The following is a 5,617-nucleotide window of genomic DNA, read 5'->3' on the forward strand; positions in this document are numbered from 1 at the left end:
TTCCCCGCCCCGGCGACCTCAGGCACGGGGCAGCTCGGCTCCCCGGCCCGCTACACGGGGCGGAGAAGAGTAGCCGCTACCGCCGCCGGGAAACGTAGTCCGCGGTGGAATTCTGGGACGTGTAGTTCTTTGCCTTTGCCTGTGGCGTGCTAGAGCTAGCCGGTTACCTTGCAGTTCTACACTGCGGCTAACAGAGGATGGGTATAAAACCCATCAGTGCCCCCAAACCGTAATTGTGTCTAGCTTGCTGAAAAAAACCACAGAAGTGTATGTTTGGTAGGTCACTTTTTTTTTTTTTCAATTTTACAGTAAGCTGGAATCAAAAATTCCTTGTTATTGTCATGTTAAAACAGGAACACAGGAGTGGATTAGGCACCGTTCTCTCGTTGGCAGCACTTCTGGACAGCGGCAGGCATCTTGCACCCCTTTAAAAGGCCTTCTTTGTGCAACCAGGACTTGAGCAGTACTGAAGGAGCAAAGGTTGAAAGTCTTTCTCCTAAATGAAGAACAAGATGCAGAGGCTGACTCAAGCCGCTTGTTCCTGATAGTACTACAACTCTAGCCAGAGAAACTCGGTGAAGAAAGATCAATGAAAAGCTTCCAAATCAAAACAAAGAAGATTATCTGTTTGTGAATTAGATGATCTAGTATGTTGAAAATTCTGACGATTCTACAAAACACATTACAACTAATCAATGAATCTAACAAAATTGAAGACTGCAAAGTCAACATGCAATAATCACTTATTGCTGCACACTGGCAAAGAGCAATCTCAAAAGGAAATTAAGGAAGCCACCCCGTGGTGAGTGTTGTGGCTCAGTGAGCCAAGCTTCTGCCTCAGCGACAACCTCCCAGAGTCCCAGTTGCTCTGCCTCTGGTCCAGTTCCCTACTAACACGGGGGTAAGCAGTGGAAGATGGTCCAATTTGCTATTAAAAGATATTCAAGCTTAATAAGTTGCACCTTCCCGCTAAGACATACACTTATGTTTCTCTTTAAAATGGATTCATTCCAGGGCGTGCTGACCCTGTACTCTGGCCGCGCCCCGCGGGGCCTCATGGGCTGTCCTCCAGCTGGGCGCCAGAGGGCAGCAGAGGCTCTGGCCACATCACCTCCTGCGACCCACGCTGTGGCAGTAACCTGTTCCTGCTGTGGAAGTCAGGGCGCCTAAGTATGATGAGAAAGATTCTCTCTCTCCAACTAATACATAAGTACATGCACATTTTAAAAAGAAAAGGCAAATTCCCCAGCTATACTCAACTGTGTAGGTTGCCTTGAACTTAGGCAAGTCTTACACTACTGGGAAAAAAACAGCTAATAGCTAGTTGATGTTCTGTGTTAACTATATCCAGTGCAACAGCCTAGATACCCATTCCCCCCTTTTTTTAGGAGAACTGGAGAGGGGGGGAAGAAGCTTAGAACATCCACCATGCCATTGCAGACACAACCTGGTCGGAGCTACTTCACTGTCATTGCTGCTGCTACGTGCACATGGGGTGGAGGAGGTGGGGGTCATGCATTCCTAGCACCCAGGAACAGGGGATGGGTCAGAATGGCTGCCACTGAGGACTTGATTGACATATAAAATGATTTCTTGTTGTTTTCATGGTCCGGGCCACTATACCTGCTTGAATTAAAAGAGCTGAGGTAGAGTAAATCAGAAGGATTGGGCCGGGCTAAGTTGCAACATCCGCCAGTTTGTGTAAAAACCATGTTTGGTAGTGGAAAGGTAGGACTTCTCTGGGGTCACCCAAACTAGGCCGCAGCACCTACTGTTGCACATGAAAGCTGAGGCTAGGGGTGGGCTGAATTAAGCCACAACACCTGGCAGCACACAGAACTAGGTCTGGGAGTGGACCTGATAAGAATCTTTGGGGGACACCCCTGCTAGGCCACAGAACCTCCTGGCACACATGAAAGCTGGGCTGGGGGGCAGATCCGCCTGGGCTAGGACGTAGCACTCAATGGCATATGCAAGAACCGGTGTTGGGGCAGGCAGAGTACAGATTCATAGAGGTCATCCTAATTAGGCTGCATAATTCGCTGGTATATATAAAGACCAGGGCTGGGAATGGGCTGGATCAGGTCTGTAGCACCAACTGGCATGTGCAAAACTGGTTATTCATGGTTACCCCGACTAGGCTGTAGCACCCTGAGAGCCAGGGCTGGGTGCAGGACTGACCAGCCAGCTGCACTCACTGGCACGTGCACTGACTGGTACAGAGGGCAGACTGAGCAAGGTTTGAAGACCTCCATTTGAGATTCCTTAGGAGGCTCCCCAAATAAACCACTGGACTCAATTCTCAGCCTCAGGGAAAATCACATAGACATATGATCCAACACTGGAATACCTTTTGCCAGACTAGGCTATCTCAATTACTCAGCCTCATAGAAAACTGAAGAGAATATTCAGATAAACATGAAAGACAAGACAGTCAGCTCATCTAAGCCAACAAAAGACAGAGGGGCCTGGTGCAATGGCTCAATGGCTAAATCCTTATGTTGCAAGCACTGGAGCCCATATGGGCACTGATTCCTGTCCTGGTTGCTCCACTTTCCAGCTCTCTGCTTGTGGTCTGGGAAAGCAGTGGAGAATGGCCCAAGGCCTTGGGACTCTGCACCCATGTGGAAGACCTGGAAAAAGCTCCTGGCTCCTGACTTCAGATCAGTTCAGCCCCAGCCGTTGTGGCCATTTGGGAAGTGAGTCAGCAAATGGAAGATCTTTGTCTCTTCTCTCTGTAAATCTGATCTAATTTTCTAACAAAAAGAAATAAATCTTACAAAAAAAAAAGAGAGAAGCTTTGAGTGTCTCATCAAAAGTTGAAGGACAGTTTGAACAACACCCAAGCCAGGTTCTACCATAGGCACTTACATCTGTGAGCATGGTGAAATAGTCAGAGATAGTCAACAGCCCTTAGAATTTCTCATTTCTGGTGCACTGAAGCTGATGATCTCTCGGAACAATCATGACAAGCCAAGTAACATCCTCAGGTCACATCAAATATGAGTAGTGTACTGTCTGTCCCCTCCTGCTGCCCTTCCCCCTCTCCATGCAGATGTAGGAGGGAAAGCTGAATAATTGTTTTACCCGCCTTCCCCCTTCTCTAACCTTCTCCATCCTAACTGGAGGACTACATAGGTCTGAAATCCCCTCACCTTGTAATAAAGATTAAAATAAATTTAAAATTAATGTATAAATGAATGTTCTTTCTGAGTTACTTACAATAATAAAACTGAGAACATTCTATGACCCCTTTGGATTCCTGAAAGCATTGATAGCACATAATGTTGTATGCACTATAAGTTTGTTTTTTTTTTTCTTTTCTTAATACTTATTTGAGAGAGTAACAGAAAGATAGATGTCCTCTATCTGTTAGTTCAACCCCCAAATTGCCACAAAAGCTAGAACTGGGCCAGATGGAAGCCAGAAATCCATCCAGGTCTCCTACAAGGCTGACGGGGCCCAACTACTTGAGTCAAGTGCATCAGCAGGTAGCTAGTTCAGAAGCAGAGCAGCTAGACGTCAAAACTATACTCAGGCGGGATGTGCCAACATCACACGTTTGCAGCGTAGCCCACTGCCCCACAACATCAAAGTCCCTGCATCTTTCTTTAACATCCCTATGTTAAAGTTTTACTCATAATTAGATACAGTAAAAGATCATCACATTCCCTCAGAATCTTATTCCATTCTAGATAATGGTGTAAAATGCATGATATGATGAGATGATGTACAGTAGCACAGGTGCAGTGAGTAACATTGGGTTGCTTTTAACATCACTGAGCCACGATGATGTCATGACTGTATGTCACTAGCTGGTGACGTTATGGGCAGAAGATCCTCGTTGGTTGAAGGGTTTTTTTTTTAAGATTTGCTTATTTTATTAGACAGATTTACAGAGAAGGAGAGACACAGAGAAAGATCTGCAGGTTCATTCTTCAAATTGCCACAAAGGCTGGAGCTGGGCTGATCTGAACCCAGGAGCCAGGAGCCAGGAGCTTCTTCCAGGTCTTCCATGTGGGTACAGAGTCCCAAGGCTTTGGGCCATCTTCTGCTGCTTTCCCAGGCTATTAGCAGAGAACTGGAAGGGAAGTGGAGCAGCCGGGACACAAGCTGTCACCCTCACAGGGTTTTGGCACTTGGAGGTAGAATTTAATCAGTTGAGCCAACACGCCATCCCCTTGTTTTTGTTTTTGCTGAAACTTTGGACATGATCTCTGCAAATCAGAAAGGCTACCAAGTGACTCAAGGGTAGGTAACGCACACAGTGTGGAAACACTGGACAAGGGGGGATGGTTGACTTCCTAAGCGGCTTGGAGAAGAATGGAGTAAATAGTCATCACTTAGGATAATGAGACATTTGGGCCCGGTGGCGTGGCCTAGCGGCTAAAGTCCTCGCCTTGAATGCACTGGGATCCCATATGGGCACCGACCTTTGCACTCACTTGGGGGATGAATCATCAGATGGAATATTTTCCTCTCTATCTCTCCTCCTCTCTGTATATCTGACTTTGTAATAAAAATAAATAAATAAATAAAGGATAATGAGACATTTAAAATTTATGAATTGCTTGTTGCTGCAATTTTCCGCTTAATGCTTTCAAACTATGATTGGTTTCAGATAACTGAAGCATTGGAAAGGTAAACTAGATAAGAGAAAGCTACTGGGGCCTGCTTTGTGGCATAGTGGGTTAAACTTCAGTTGCCGCATCAACATCTCCTATTAGAGCACCAGTTTGAGCCCCAGGCACCAGGTTTCTGATTCAGCTCTGTGCTGATGCATCTAAGAAGGCACCAGATAGAGCCTGGCGTGATGGCGCAGTGGTTAAGGTCCTCGCCTTGCACGCCCGGGATCCCGTATCCTGGCTACTAGTTGAGATACCCTACAGCAATTCCCTAGGTCCCAGACTGCAGAGCAAAGATGCCAGACCACAGGTTACTCCAGTGGACTGATGCCCTAGGTATCCTATGCTTTCAGCAATGTGACTTCCTAGGCACATCCACTTTCTGCAGGTCTCAAATACCCAGACACACACAGTTAAACACCCATGCACATACCACATAAGGCACTCACATTTGGGCCCAGTATGGTAGTCTAGAGGCTCAAGTCCTTATCTTGCACATGCTGGAATCCCATATGGGCGCTGGTTCCCATATGGGCGCAGCCCCACTTCTCAACAAGGCTCCCTGCCTGGGAAAACAGTCGCGGATGGCCCAAAGCCTTGGGACCCTGCATTCATGTGGGAGACCTGGGAGAGACTCCAGGCTCCTGGCTTTGGATTGGCGCAGCTCCGGCTGTTGCGGCCACTTGGGAAGTGAGTCATGGGAAGGAAGATCTTCCTCTCTGTCTCTCCTTCTCTCTGTATATCTGACTTTCTAATAAAAATAAATCTTTTTAAAAAACCACTTGCACACATACACATAAACACATGCACTGTCACACATACATGCAATATAAACACATATAGTCAACATAAGCATACACACACATAACACACTCATATATGTTTCACATAAACTTTCCCACACACTCACACATGCACACTTAACATAAATACACATGTACTCCCACACAGGCACTCCTTACACATATAACCATACACACATACATACAACA

The sequence above is a fragment of the Ochotona curzoniae genome, unplaced genomic scaffold, assembly GCF_017591425.1.
Source record: "Ochotona curzoniae isolate NIBS_2020 unplaced genomic scaffold, NIBS_Ocur_1.0 contig_1071, whole genome shotgun sequence".
NCBI lineage: Eukaryota > Metazoa > Chordata > Mammalia > Lagomorpha > Ochotonidae > Ochotona > Ochotona curzoniae.